A 16,251-nucleotide genomic window follows, 5' to 3' on the forward strand; every position below is an offset into this window, starting at 1 on the left:
GTGAAGCTTCGAAGGGAGGCTCCAAAACAAGGCTAAGGAAAAATTTAGGAGGGTGGTTGTAAACACTACAACACTTGGCGACACAATGGTAGAAATCCAACTCTCTGAATGGACCTTGTTCGCGAAAAGCAAGTCTAAAACTTTCAGAAGTATTGTTCATTTTTCAGTTCATCTTGGTTTCACACTAACTTGATTGTAAGATGTAGCATCTGCCAAACCCTTGGTTGATTGACACACATTCCAAGCCAAGGCAACACAGTTGTTTCGATTAGGGTTGAGGAGTATATAGGTGCACAAGTAGTATAGTCGTCAGAGTCTTAGTTTCATCTTTGGTGTTGCTCCACTGCCAACAGGCCTGGACAGTACCCCGATGGAGTCACATAGGAACAAAAGCATGGCTCCGTTGCCAGTGAGCCTGGTCAGTACCCCAGTGGAGTTACTTGCATCACCTCCCTGCACAAGAAGCCTTTCTCTTCTTTCACCTTATTCATTTTTCATTTTGAATTTTTGACTTTTCATTTTTTCATTTTCATTGTGCATAACACTTATTCATTTCAGAGGCGGAAGAGGGATCCCAACTTATTGAGAGCATAAGAGGTTGTTCCAGTAGAGAAGTATTTTATTGTATCTCTGGCGTGCTTGTTAAGGTTTTCCCCCTTACCTTACTCTACTTGACTGAGCTAACAAGGGTTAACCCAAAAACAATCGACTAGAGAGGTGACACTAGTTAGCATGCAAGTGTTGTGTTTACACTAAGTTTCACTTCAAACAATACATATTTTCCTTTGACGTATCATGGACTAAAAGTAACAACCTCATCATATAGAGGCAAGATGACAGATAACCAAGTAGTGATAGTTGTACAAGCCCTCTTGTATTTTACCCAGCTCGCTTCAAGAGTCATACATGGTTTCATGCAAAACTAAACTATGAACGAAATAAGAAAACAAACTAACAATCAAAAAAGAAAAGCAAGACCAGAAGCAACAATGAAATCGAAGCAAGTAAACAAACAAGCAAACAAATCACGTAAGAAAACAAGCATGCAAGCAAAAAACTGAAAGCAAACACTACTCCTACACCTACACTAATGGTACATGGGCCTTGTTATCACAAAATCAAGCACTGATGGCTGCTAATCAGTCAGACTCTGTGTAACTATTTCAAACCAGACTTTTGACTAAGGCTTAGCCTCCTTAGCCTGAGAGGGCTCTCTCAAAGGGTTATTGATTTTAAATATTGATGAGATGGCTAACTCTTGCAAAGTAAATTTAACATATAAATTGGCTGGACAGACATTACAAAGACTACCATTGGGCTCATGGAGTTAATCATCACTTCAGCAAACTACAAAACTACTCATTCATAGAAGTCAGGGCATGTAATGTTTAAGCACTCAAAATACCTCTCATAGAAACCTCAACTTATAAATACACACAGGAAGTCAGAGCAACAATATGAATTCTGAGTGATTGTGTATTTATACAGCTGTAAAACATAAAAGATAAAACAAAACCACATATATCTTAAGCACTTGAAACACCATGTGAATCCTGAGAAGAAAAAGCAGTCATCTGTATTACTGAAATAAGTGTTTTACACAAGCCAAGATAAACTCTGTTTTACTCAAAAACATCCAACCCCCTTGTTTATTTCTGTTTCAGCTATTTATAAAGTTCTTCTACCTGACTCCGATTCATCTGAGGGGAACTCGAAGTCTTTTTCTAATGACACCTATTCACCTTTAAACTAACTAATAAAAGCCACTTACTACTAACTGACAGCTCTAGAAACCTAAAACAAATAAGATTCTAATTCTACATCATGCTGGACATAGCATTTATTACAATCAAGATTCATTCTCTGCCAAGTGGATTACTACAGCGGTAGCTTTGATGGCTTTAATTACAATGAACTTCATTCTTTGACATCTGCTCTCTTTCTGGCGGTGGCTGTGATGAACCTTTAATGCTCCATGTTTGTCTTCAATGACATATCTTTCTGTTACCCTGAAACATAGGCCCCTGTTTGTCGGTCTTTGATGTGCTGCTCCATATTCGAATCCAACGAAGCATGCCTTTTATCTTTGATTACTCGAAATAGAACAGGCTGCCACGTCTTCGATGTGCTGGCCATTTTTCCATGTGTGAAGACAACACCTTTCAGAAAGATTCGCTGATTTGTCAATCATAATTGATTGGCTCAACTGAAACATGCAGCTACAGCAGTTTCGTAGCGCGCTACGAAACTGCTGTGTAATCACAAAACACAGCTTTAACATCAAAGTCAGACTGTCTTGAGCCTCATTTATCTTGACATGGTTTTGGCTCATCTATTTTAAACTTTGCATAAATAGACTTGTTGATCCTCGCACTGCTTGACAGATTTTTCACCTGCATAAAAGATTGCATCTACAGTTGCTGGAAGACTACACCTCTTAGTCACCTCATTTCTGAGACTTTTTATCATCACTTGGTTATAAATCTTACCAAGGACTGCAAATCGATTGCGAGCAACAAAAACAGCAGATCCTCCAAGAAATACCTCTGGAATAGCTATATCAACACTTTCAGGCTGTTGACTCATTTCCACAATTCCACCTGCATTATCAGCTATTGGCCCAAACACATCCATTGTCAAAACATATGCTGCAGTACTCCCTCACTGCTAAGAATATAACAGCAAGCTCCTGAGATTTAGGTGATAAGCCTGCACAGTCCCGTTCCTTGAAGAGCTTGTAGATCAAAATGAAAACGATCTCACATTTTACCATACTGCCGCAGCACTAGTGTCAGGCATTCATGTTAGATCTTCTGCCATGCTTGCATGACGAACAAGTAGCTAGTGAGTATGGCCAAAAACAGATGTGGAATAAGACTTGCACAGACCACCAAAGTGCCGGAAACAAACACCAGATAATAATGTAATCCGCTCTCTGTAGCAATAGCATCCACAGCAGAGAGATTCCATGCTTCCCACATTTCCCAAAAGATAGAATCGTTCCAATGCAGATAACAGACCAGCCTCAAGTAGCAAGAACTGCTTATGTTCTAAAGTAAGTACCACAAGTGTCCCAAAACTTTGCAGTTTAAATATAGCACGCCACATTGCATGAATTGAAAAAACCTCAAATACCAAAAATACTCCGATGCCGTTGCAGAAATTGTCTGTTATAAAGCGTTTTCAAAACCTTGATCAGTCTTTAATGTGCTATACCCATGGCGAGGCCCTGAAGCACCAAGTTTCTTCCTACACAAGGCATTCCACACGTTAATTGTTTTCTACATCCCTTCGATGCGCAGAAGATTCATTTTTTTTTTAAATTCTGTCTCCCACCAGGAAGCAGTGACTCTCTTCCTTGTAAAATACTCCTCGAGATCAACAATTTGCCAGAAAGACGGATCCTGGAAAGCCCTAAACCGGTTCTTGCATACTAGAGAGGCACCATTCCATCTTTCCTCCAAATCCAACCTTGAAAATATATCGTTTTGTCATTTGTGGAAGAAATAAGAACTCTGGAAGCACGATCTATCAGTTTTGGAACCATTTTGTCTGCGAATGATGATCAATTGCATGGCTATATTCAAAAGGCGCTTAAGCTCTCCTCAATGTAGCTTTGCATCATTAGCTGCTAACAAGACTTGCTCAATAGAAGCGCTCATGTTCCTTGTCCAATATGAAATGTGGCATTAGAATGCTGATGGCCTGATTCGATCAAATTTCGTCTGTTGGGTCACCCTCCAACCACGACAATCATGGGTCCTATGGAATTTCTATCCGAAGCCGAAACATAATCACCATGAATCCAAACGTTGACAAATGCATGCATTGGGGGCTTCACGGATGTTCAACGACATCCTCAGTTTAAAATGCCGCGTGTTCAATACCCTGCACTGATTTTGCAAATTCGCTGATTGCTTCACAAGATCCAGTTCTGGACAAATAGCAGGATAACCCTGGAAATTGGCTTTGTGAATTGCAAAGAATCCTTCAATCGAAAACTGCACTCGTTTGTTAATTTCTCCCTCATGAAGAATACCCCTAAATCGCTCAAAAATTCCATAGCGACCTTGAAGTGATGGGTCTTGAAACATGGACCCGCATTCCTCTACAAATCCAACAGCAACCTCAACACTATCGTCTGTAGGATTCTCCAGCAAAACAGTAAGAAGTTCCAAAGCAATGATCTCATGTGAAACTTGTTGGTTCACTAGGTGAGCTATGAATTTTGTCGCTGCTAGTAACAGAGGCTTGTCAAAAGGAGATTACCAACTTTTGGAAACTTTGTATTCACCACAGCAACCAAGGCAGCAAAAACATCAGTAAATCCAGGTGATGCCATCTGGGATTTCATACATGACCTACAAAATAGACCTCTTCCCCGGATAAGGTTCTCTGCAAAGAGCTCTGGAATAATGTTTTCAATGTTTGATGCGTTCACTTTGTTTACAACGCTGATTACCATAGAAGGCTTCTTCCAAAGAAAGAATGCTCCAGATAAACCTAATGAAACACCACCCGCTGGGATACTAAAAACCTTATAAGCTGACAACTGTTGATGCAAACCCGATGGATTTTGATAAACATGATAGCTGTGAAAGGGCCGCTATGGAATAGGACAAATCCCCAATTTCGTAGCGCGCTACGAAACCACCTAAACATGTAGCGCTGCGAAACCGCTAAAAGGATTCATGTGCTTATTTGCAGACATTTAGCATTGAAATTTTGTCAGTGATAACAGTGGCTCCACTTGGGATAGTGTGCCCTTGTGGTACACTAAGAACATGCAGATCCAGTGCCTTATCCATTTGTGACAAACAGAAATTTGCTTGACAAGCATGACTGTAGGAGAAAGAAAGCTACATCTACTGAAAAATGCTCAGTTGACCTTGAGCTTATTTGTATTTACCTACCTACCTACCCTAACAATTTCAACTTCTTTCTGCTCAATCAATATGAAATTTCCAATGTAGCCAATCCTCTGTTTTATCTGATATTTGATTTCTTTGACTGCATCGGAATTCAGAACCAATATGATAGTGTGATGACCGTTGCCACTGAAATTGTCTCTGATCTTTATAAGTAAACTGAAGCACTGGAGAGTAAAACTCTTCCATGTAATCAGCTATAGGATCCCAGAATACATGATCAGCTTGATGTTTCTTGTAACTTTCTGGTTGTGCAAACTGATCTTCAACAACAGTGTTTAGTTCCTCAATCGTGAAAGAGAAAGGAACCAGCATTGTCTCCTTGTGTTCTGCCATAGAAAAATTCTGAAAATAATGATCATGATTATGAAAACTATATGCCTGAATTTGACCTTCTACACCTTCAATTTCTTTCTCAATGTCCTCAGCAACTTCATCCAAAAATCTCATCTTATCCTCTGCCTTACAGTCAAAGGATTTTAGATATGAGGACAAGGACAAAGGAAAATTTTCATTTGTTTCTCCATTACTATGATCATTATTCCATTGTTTGAAACCTTGAACTGAAGGAGAGTTTGCCACCACCTTTGACCTATCTATCCATTCCTCCAAAAACATAAGCCATAAGTCTTGAAATGACCTAACGGATTTGATAGGAAAACTTTCAATCCATTGTTTACATTTCCCTTGAAGTGAATCATAAAATAACATAATGCAAACATCCTCATGTTTAATTCTAAGAAGCTGTGAAAATTCACAAAAATATGATATATGCTTCAAAGTTAAACTCAAATCTTCTCCGTTGAATTTTGGACCATTCCTTAGAAAATATGCATCCTTGGGAAAACGATTTGGGAAACCATGAATTCCTGAAAAATCTATGCATGCATACCTTGAAATAAGAATGGTAGCATCTGGGTCCTTCATAACTCTAGTGGAATCACCATGAATGTATGAATTTTGAATTCTTTAACAATGGAGTCGCCAAGGTAGATTTGCAGCCTCAAAAACCTTCTGAGCTCCTGCTACCTTCAGAAGTTCAGTCTCCTATTTTCGGGAATGAGTAATCTTCAGGCTCCCGGCAGACGCACCAAAATGTTATCACAAAATCAAGCACTGAAGGCTGCTAATCAGTCAGACTCTGTGTAACTATTTCAAACCAGACTTTTGACTAAGGCTTAGCCTCCTTAGCCTGAGAGGGCTCTCTCAAAGGGTTATTGATTTTAAATATTGATGAGATGGCTAACTCTTGCAAAGTAAATTTAACATATAAATTGGCTGGACAGACCTTACAAATATTTCCATTGGGCTCATGGAGTTAATCATCATTTCAGCAAACTATAAAACCACTCATTCATAGAAGTCAGGGCATGTAATGTTTAAACACTCAAGACACCTCTCAAATAAACCTCAACTTACAAATACACACAGGAAATCAGAGCAGCAGAGTGAATTCTGAGTGATTGTGTATCTATCAAGCTGTAAAACATAAAGGATAAAACAAAACCACATATATCTTGAGCATCTGAAACAATGTATGAATCCTGAGAAGAAAAAGCAGTCATTTGTATTACTGAAAACAAGTTCTTACATAAGCCAAAATAAACTCTGCTTCTCAAAAACATCCAACCCTCATTACATCAAAGTTTGATCTATATATAGAGATACACCCTTAACTAACTTGAGCTTCCTCCTCCAGCATGATGGGAGCTCGATGACTGCTACTAATTACCCCTATCTATCATTTAACTAACTTCATTAAATGCATTAAGTGTTGAGTTGTAATTACAAAGAGTCCTAACTAAACTAAAACTCTGATTTTATTCTCCTCGTAGCATGATTCTTTCTTGATCCTTGACACCTATCTCCTTTCAGTTGGGCCGAGATAGCTGAGAGAAGGATCCAATGAACAAGCTAGCTTTGGATACTGAAAGCGCTGATGGTTCATTAATCATAAGGATAAAACCCCTGTTTTTCCGGTCCTTGTCTCCCACCATTCTTCAAAAATTAAGCAGCATGTTCCCAGCTCTTTAATACCCCAAAAATGACGAGCATCACCATATTCCCAAATGTGCTGGAAGCTTTGTTGATTGAACAGGTGTATAAGCCAAAACTCTTCGTATGTATCTCCTTTCAAAACCCTAACAACCGGTAATAAAGTACCTTTATCAAAGCTTTAACTTAAGACAAAATATTTCACCTTTACAAAAAGGCACACTTGTCATTATCTGAATGGCTATGCTAGCCTCATGTGGTCTCCTTAATGTTCCTTAGGTATTTCCTTTGATAATTTTCTGATCCTACCATCAAACTGTTTGTCTTCATCATAAAACAACACCTACAGCAGTTTCGTAGCGCGCTACGAAACTGCTGTGTAATTTCAAAGACACAGCTTCAACCTAAAATCTGACTGTCTTCAAGTAACAAGGAAGAAGAGATGTATGCCAATTATTGGCAATGCAGACAAAATCCTCCCCATAAGGTCCACTAAAGCGTTCACTGCTTGAGAGATTAAGAATCCTTGGAGCTTCAATAGCTGCCTGACATAAGAGGCTAAAACGAAGTTCATTGTCTTGGGTTTTTATCCTTGAACAAGAGATAATTGCCTCAGAAGGTTTATGATCTTCTGCTTCAACACTATCACCAACAAAGTCCCTGGTTTTATCTCGGTGAAAATAACCACTCTTGTGCATATAGGATGACCCTTGCAGTATTTGATAGCAAAATTTGATAATTTCTGTTTCTGAAAAAGGAGTAGATCTCTCTTTCATTTTTTATAGCTACTATCTTATGTGTCTGCTGATTCAAAGCCTTCCATACACTTTCGTAAGTGCCATCCCCCAACTCTTTTATGACCTTGTAACGTTCCATGGCTTTGTCTAGATAATCAAATAGGAGATCAACAAGCTGGTAAAACACTGCTTGAAAATTTACAGCGAACAATCTGCAGATAATTCTTTAAACCCATGACCTGGTACCATCCACTGAGATAAAAGGAAGCACAACCACAAAAGTCCACCCTAGTAAAACAAGAATAACAACAACTCTGGAGTTCTAGGAGGAAAAAGTAGATCGGCATCATTGAGTGCAGCCTTTATAAGCTGCAGCACCTCGACAATTATCCACTAAAAACCAGTTTATCTGGCAATTCTTCCACTGCAATTTCCAATGCAGTGGCATGCAATTTAACCTGAAGAGGAGTCTGGGTTGTAATGTGATTAAATCCCCACTCCATCTAAGACAATTGATAGTGGATATTCACTGGCTTCCACTATTGCATTGACTGTATTCTGTTGTCCATTGTCAGTGTCAACACTTCTTGTTACCTGTCCATCTGCAATTATCAAAGGAACATGGTATTGCCCACCACTCTGTTTCACAATACGAATTGCTGCTTCAATAATTGGGGCAAAAGATGTTGGCCCAGCCAGTCAGAGATGTGGGACTATCTCCCGGTAGCGTTTCAACGCTTCTTCAAATCCATTGATCAATTTGAGAGGTGCCCTAAGCTGCAAAACAGTTTCTCGAATATCACCAAGTTTGCTGAAATCTCCTTTAGTTGCAAGGCTGTTCAGAGCTGTTATTTTATTGGCAACATCCTTGTTGATGTCTTGTGATAGGACATTCTCAAACACTCCAAATGGTAGAGCAACTGACATTGGAACTTTGACCCATGAAGGTACCTTTCCTCTCAAATATGCAATATTAAAAGATTTAGATCCCACCAGTTCACCATTAAATTCATCAGCTGACACTGCATATGTTCCAGCAAAATGCTTCTTCTTTAAAATGATTCTTGGGGTCTGCTCATTTGAAGATGACAATATTGCACAACCTCCCAGCACATCAGTCCCATCGATTTCAGAATAAGTCAAACCCAATGAAGAAGGCTGTATCAGCAATGCCTTCCCTTCTTTTGCTCGGAAATCATTGAGAATCTTCTGGTCAAAACGTGTAACAAAACATACCTTGCAGGTTCCTGCTCGCACTGAAACATGGGATAGAACATCTGGCATATCAGCTATCAAAACAGCAACCATACCATCTGGAATTTCTTTCTGTGTCTTGTCGTTATTCCAAATTTGAGTAATCTAAATGAAGCCTCAAACCCTTCAATCCAGCTAACCTAGCATAATTCACAGCTGCCACGAGATCACTATCCGTTGCAAGTAAAACTTTATCACCTTCATCATCCTCATACAGAATATAGGAGCTTTCCAACCAATAGTTTTATCAAGCACTAACATAGAGTTCCTTAAAGCTCAAACATCTACCAACATACTATTCTCATATGATGAAGACCACAATCTTGAACGATCACTTTCGCTATTGTAGCTTCGCTTGGAATGATGTTTCTTGTCATTTTTATTTCTTCCACTTCCAGCTCTCTTTCATTTCTCTCTATATCCTTCTCAATGTTAAAAATTTGCCACAGAAGATACTCGGTTTTCAAAGATTTCAGTTGTTCCTGCAAACGGAGATGTTTCTCTGCTTCCTTTCAGTAACTACAGTTCTTTTCCTCTGATATGTGAAAATTGATTTCTCCTCAGCTCTTTCCTTCTGATCTTCGAGATCTTCATAGTCTTTCTTAAATTCTTCAGAGCCAGATATGTGCTCAAAAAGTGCAGTAAGCTCTTTTGGATTCTTTGAAGCAATAGATTCAACATCACCCTGGAAGACAAGAAAATTGCGAGCCTTAACGAGAATTCCAAGGGACTTCATCTTGTTGTTATATTCGTCTCATGTGACCGTCTTATTATTAATTCTGTAGTCGCTGCCGCCAGAGCCGACGACTGTGCGCGTGAAATGAAGCTCCTCGCCGCTGGCGTTCAAGTAAACAAGCTTAACGAAGGCCTTCCTTCCCTTCTGCTCTTTCTCTTTGTCGTCGTAGGCGTAAATGAGATCCCTCAGCTGCGCTCCTCTGAGCTGCATGGAGCGAACCCCTAGAACGAAACTGATGGCGTCCATGAGGTTGGACTTTCCAGCCCCGTTTGGTCCAATCATGGCCGTAAAGTTCTTGAATGGCCCTATCAGCTGGTGCCCCTTACAAGACCTAAAATTCTCCAGTTCCAGCCGGTGTATTCGTCCGCTCGACACAACTGAAGGCATCTTTTTTGGCTGGGAAGTGACGGGAGAGCAAGGGTTTTTCTTCAAGCCTCGCGTTCTCTGTAAATAAGCTCCTCTATAAGATCTTCAAGGATACCTCAAATTCCTCTCATATGACCACATATGTATCTCTTGCCAGATATTTAGTCTTGATTGTAGTCCTTCTTAGGCCCTTCAAAGCAGTCTTCGTAAGATTTATTTCTGTAAAGATTGAGCTGGGCTTCACTCTTTTGGCTCTACCGTGGCTTCTCCTACAATCCTCGAAGTCTTGTTGGGAGAAAGGGCGCTGATTCCAAAGAATTCGCGGGCTCCTTACACAAGTCTCTAGGGAAAAGATCTTTACATCTAGTTGCGCCATGATGAACCAACTTTAGTGCTTCCTTCAGCAATGAACCGAGCAATCTCGTTCCTCCATTGAATAACAGCTACCATGGGACAAACAACAAGGGTGCTTTTAACCTGAGGTAGTACCTGGCAATCACTAAAACTGTCACCTTCAGATTCAGAACTGATGACAAGCATACACGCAGGAACTTGAGAGCATGCCTCCTGTAAAGTGCATCCACCCTAGAGCTATTTTGCATGACAGCTGCTGTGGATTCGAACAAATTCCCAATTTTGTAGCGCAGCCTGAAACATGTTGCGCTGCGAAACTACGAAAAGGATTTATGCGCTGCAAAAACACTTAAAAATTATTACATGAGCTACGAAATAACCTAAAGAGCTTTGTGAGCGGTTTTGAAATTTTGGCATTAGAATTTTCAGTGATAACAGGCCTAATCACGTGAAGTGATACTTCCAATGCAGCCAATGGCACATTGGTAGACCCATTGGTGAAGGCTTGGTCCATGAGAAACCCAGTTGTGTGAACCAGCAAGCAAGAAAGATATAACAATGAAGACAACCACACTTTGTGATTCAAAGTGCCCATGGGACATAAGTGAGTGCATGTGCATGACGGGTAGTCTGCGGACTTATCATGGTGTTGTGTGACACTACGTGCAACTTTGAAGCATAAGCACACTCTTGACTGTGACATGAAATCAAATGAAAGAAACAAAGATAGCTTGTGTCGTACACGAGTGCTTGCAATGTAAGACTCCTCCAATGCATGAGCAATGGGATCATGTAGTTCGAGTGGAGGAAGTAAAATCTGAGTGTTAGATTGATCTTGAGTGCATACAGATGAGTGATGAGGAGCCTTGAGTGTTTGAACAATTTCCTAATCAGAAGCGAAACCAACCTCAGGACAGTGAGGGCCTGACATAACCATCAGCTCGGGCTAAAGTGCCTTGACGGTCTGTGGGGTTTTGACTTCATTGACAGATGGATCTTCATAGACCAGTGGCTTAGATGGATTAACAACAAGTGAATCAACATTGTGATCGGATGATGAGGTGAAGAGATCATGACAACCAAGATCAGAAAATTCAAGATGTTGGTCGACATCCTCATGGTTTGATGAATCACACAAAGGGGTAGATGAGGAGGAAGGATGTTCACCCTCTGCGTTTCTGGAAAAAGCAGATGAAAGATCAAGTGGATTTCCAATGAATGATTGGTCCTCTCCATTGTTGGATGATGGGCTAACATACGGTGTGTCCTACGAAAGATCAACAATGGGTGCATCCATGGATGAAGACACACATGCGAAATCATGGATGGCAGGTTCACCAACGATGTTAGGAAAGAACAGAGGGGGCTCAAACGGAAGGGAGTCATCCTTCACCGAGTGTTGATGCTCAAGCTCCCACTCATACTCTTCATGAATGACAGCGCATGTTGGTTGTGCAACACCAACTCCGTTAGTGGGTTGTTCCTAATTCACAACAAGTGAAGAGTCTGGATGGACGAACACAAGACAACATCATCTGAAGAAACACCTGGGTGCGAAGACAGGGGTCGTAGAAAAGAATGCATATGAGGACTCAGAGGACTCACAACAAATATGCGTGAAATTTGAGTGAAGTGATGTTGGGAGGGTGTGAAGGATGAACAGGTGTGTGAACATGATCCTCAACATCACTGAGCAGTGGTGGAGCTGTTGAATAAGAGGAAGGCAGAGAGTCAGTTGAGAGAGTGCCCACTTCCACATGAGATTGCATAGCTCTATCAACGAAGAATGTTGAGCGAGGCTTGATCTCAAAAATTCTCTTGGGACACGCAGATTTATTAAGGCAGTACTCGAACCGGTCCCAAAGATAAGCAAATTTCATCTGGCTCCTCGGAGCTTGAAACTACAAGTCATAGAAGCGCTGCCAAAAATCAATAACAGATTCATGCGGAGCCCTCTATTGTTGTAACAGTTTCTGGTCAAGATGGTCTGGATCAAAATGATAGAACGTGTCTTCAATAAGATCACAAAAGTGCTCAAATGAGTGCACGGTGTCAGCCGATAGGTTGAGCACCCAACGAAATGGAGATTCGCGAAGTGTGTATGCAAGCAGCAAACCAGCCTATTCGTTAGAAAACTCATCTTCCTCATGAATCATGGAAATAAAGTTATGTAAGTGCTCAGGCTAGGCCACTTCGCCTTCACCATCATACGTGTGAGTGGACAAGAGATTGAAAAGCTTCCCCGAGATGGAGACATCTTCACGATTCGAAAAACACCTCGGGGGAAGAAGAGTGCAAGACTCCATGAAAGATATGCAAAGGTTCAAAACTAGATGAGAGGACACAGCTTGTCATCAAGCCCTCCTTCTAGCACTAAAAATGTTGACGGTGTCGGACCCGCTAACATGTCAAGGGGATCTCCCCGGTAAGAAGTCCCAATTATGCCTTAGACCGTTTGGTGTAAGAGTCCCAGTAGTGGGTCGTAAGTTAATGCCTTGACTGCGATGTCGTACAGAGGAAAGTAAGATAACTCCATCAGTAGCAAGGGTATGACCGATGCAGTGAATCAAAGAAGGTGTATGAGAGGTTCTAACACATAAAGGGGAGATGAGGGTGAAGGTGAGTTCCAAGTTGAAAGGGATCAGTCCCAACTCGACTAGGAACACACAACACAAAAGGACATGCACAACTTCCGGCGGAGCAGTCCACTCGGATGCGGCAGTCACAACATACAAGGTAAGATAACACGTACAACACTCACAGATCAATCCAAGACGAGTGCAACGATTGTTACAACAAGGTTCATGTGAAAGATCTGTCTAGTGTCTGGCAGAGCAGTTGACATGGACGGGACAACATTAACAACATATACAACACATTAACAACAAGATTCATATAATTGCATACAAATCAGTTCATACACAAATACGTAAGTTAAACAACATATATCATTAAGGCAACCGGAACAATCCAACTACAATAGCAACATATGCACGAAAATGTGTTGGCTCTTATTATATAAATAAGTGTAAGTAACAATCATATAATACATCCATGTAAACCTGCTAGCCACAACAGTAGAACATTACAACCACATCCGCCTGATCCTCCAAAGAGATGAACTAGCTCCATGCAGTGGAGAAGCCAAGGCGCGTTACAATACTATCCAAGATTTATCCAAGATAGTCTTATCAGAAACTTGGCTGACCAAAAGCCTCTACAATGAGTTATGAGGGATTATTTATAGCAAAGGGTGGGGTGACCCTTGACATCCCCCTTTGTGACAGTTCAACTACCCTCATGACTCTTCACCTACTCTATGACCGTTACATCCAACCATTGACACTTGACTTACACTTGACATGACTCAACATTACAATGCACATGTACTCGTGTGAGACAACATGGCTTGAGCAAGCCTTGCAAGACATCACTGACACTCGGTCCGTTGTGATGAGACCAACTCTTTGACATGCTTGTGATGGTGAAGGTGGTGAGTTGATGCCAATATTGATCGTTCGTGATGGTGTGCATGCACCTCATGGTGACATCTTGTTGAAGCGACCTCTTGCCTCTGTTGCAACCATGCATTGGGTCAACCCCTTCATCCAACTCGTTTGCTAACATGCCCATGGTCTTCTTGGGAATGTTTGAACCAGAAACACACTGATGCATAGTGTCCGTGATGATCTTCAAGTGTGTGCTGGTGGTCATGCACATCACCTTGCCAAAGTACATGTTCAGCCCCAGTTGGACTTGCTTCTTGTCTTCGCCTTGGTGAGTGTGTTGGATGGGTTGGATTTCATGCATGCACTCAACAACATGTATGTTGTTGAATCCATTTGATTTGAAAATGGGGCACTTAGGCTTCTTGTTTAACTTACAAGAACTTCTCCCACTTCCAAAGCTTATATATTCCCAAGTCACAAATGATTAACCAATGCGGAAGTAAAATATGCTTGAAAAATAGGTGTATGCTTATGGTTATTTTAACTGTTATGTGCTTTAAAATATGTTGTTTGTGTTGATATGTAAATACATGTAACAGTGAAAATAGTGCAGCAAATAACAAACACATAAGACAACAACTTAATATGGAGTTCACCCAAAACTCTTGGGCTACATCTCCTTGAGCTCTAGTCAACTCAACTAGGCTCTCTGGGATTATGGCAAAGTCCTTTTACAAGCTCTTGGCTCAACTCCACTGTTTTACATAGAAACAATGGGTTTAGACACCATTTTATCCCTGGCTCTTGAAGCTCTCGGATATCTGGCTCTCAGCTCTGGCTCTAGCTCTCGGCTCTTGCTCTGGCTCTTGGCTCTGGCTCTGGCTCTTCGGCTCTGGCTTCTTTGGCTCTCTGAAACCTTCAACTCTCTGGCTTTTCACTTGAACTTCAAGTGACCCCAAAGGCTCCCTCAGCTGCTCTACGCAGTAGCTTTTTGCTCTCTCTCTACTCTCTGCCTTCAGCTTGCAACTGCTCTGCTTCCCCCCTTTCTTTTTATGTCATTATGTGGCTTTTTAAGCCAATCGGCACTGTCTCTTCGTTTCCTCTTCTGGGCTCTCTGGCTCTCGACCTCTGTCAGCTCAAATCCCCCTCTGAGAGTTAGCAATCATTGCTAAACGCCTTCAGGGTTGGTGGCCACCTGTTCTACAACGGAAGGGACCATTGGGCCTTTGAAATCCCAAAAATGGTCGTTCTCTGTTTACACAGAGAATACACAGAAACCCTGTAAAAATCTGCCCAAGCGCAGCCTATCGGACTTCAAAAATCATTAATTCTTCCTTGTATCCTTTCGGATCCGTCTTTGGGCACCATCGTTGATCAACGACTATTATTGATTTCGGGTGGCTAACACGCACGGAGATTCCCCACCTGAAAAGGGTGGTTTTCTTTCTCCGGTGCCTAGCCACGTGGCAGCCAGTGTATGGGCTCGGGTGGAGCCTGGCCAAAACCACTTACCGCCTACGGCCCGCCTGAAATCCTGCTCGTTTCGTGGTTTCTCTATGTATTTAAAAATACATTAAAACACTGAAAATACCACAAAATGGCTCTATGGCAGACTTGAAATGATATATATTTTCATCTATAAGTTCCATCAGGCCCACTTCATCGCATCGGGTGCATTTCCTTTGCATTTCGTTTATTTAACAAAAATGCGAAATACAAAGGAAAATGTCGTTTTCCAGATCTCAAAATATATAAAATATCATCTATAACTCCATCGGGTCCAGCTATCGCAAGTCATATGTATATCGGCCCCGCTCTGTTGTACTACTCCGATGCGATATTGCGATGCGACTTGTCGCAATCGCATATCGTAAAGTCCCGGGGTATTTCCATATGGCATCGCCGATGCCGATTCGTCGATCCGATCATCGGCGATTGGCGTATCGCATGATCGTAATCGCCAGATCCAGGGTCCCGATATCGCATATGTGTCTGCCTCTGATCCGATACATCGGATCGGCGAATCAGAGTGTCTTCCACCTCTACTTAAGTCTGCCTCTTTGACTCTTCTCTGATGCGATTTCCCTTTATAAGGGTTTTTTTTTTGCCATTTTTAGGGGATTTTGCCTCTTTTTCCAAAGAACAAAGGGCATCTTCTTTGAGCGATAACTTCTGCATCCTAAGTCCATTTTTGCCCATTCAAGTTGCAGTAGATTCAGAATGAAAAGATCTCTACAATGGGGCTATGTCTAGGAACTTCCTTGGACTTTCATTTTCCTCTGTGAGGAACACTTAGACTTAGGAGTCTATCCAAAATCCATTTTGGATCACCATTGCATGCGATCAACAACACTGCTCAACATGTCTTCTCTATGTTAGCTACTGGGATGGATCCTTAACTTGTATGGGCATAGTTTCATTTGTGAGTGCAT

At 41.3% G+C, this 16,251-nt stretch overlaps 2 pseudogenes; one reads left to right on the plus strand and one right to left on the minus strand.

The window, feature by feature from the left end:
- Window positions 1-16,251, plus strand: part of LOC149141486 (transketolase, chloroplastic-like) — an 81,706-nt pseudogene that overhangs the window by 34,070 nt on the left and 31,385 nt on the right.
- LOC149141487 (structural maintenance of chromosomes protein 1 pseudogene) lies at window positions 9,000-10,340 on the minus strand (annotated as a pseudogene).

This window comes from Pinus tabuliformis, chromosome X (genome assembly GCF_031772625.1).
Source record: "Pinus tabuliformis cultivar Carrire ecotype Pingquan chromosome X, CPIR1, whole genome shotgun sequence".
Lineage (NCBI taxonomy): Eukaryota > Viridiplantae > Streptophyta > Pinopsida > Pinales > Pinaceae > Pinus > Pinus tabuliformis.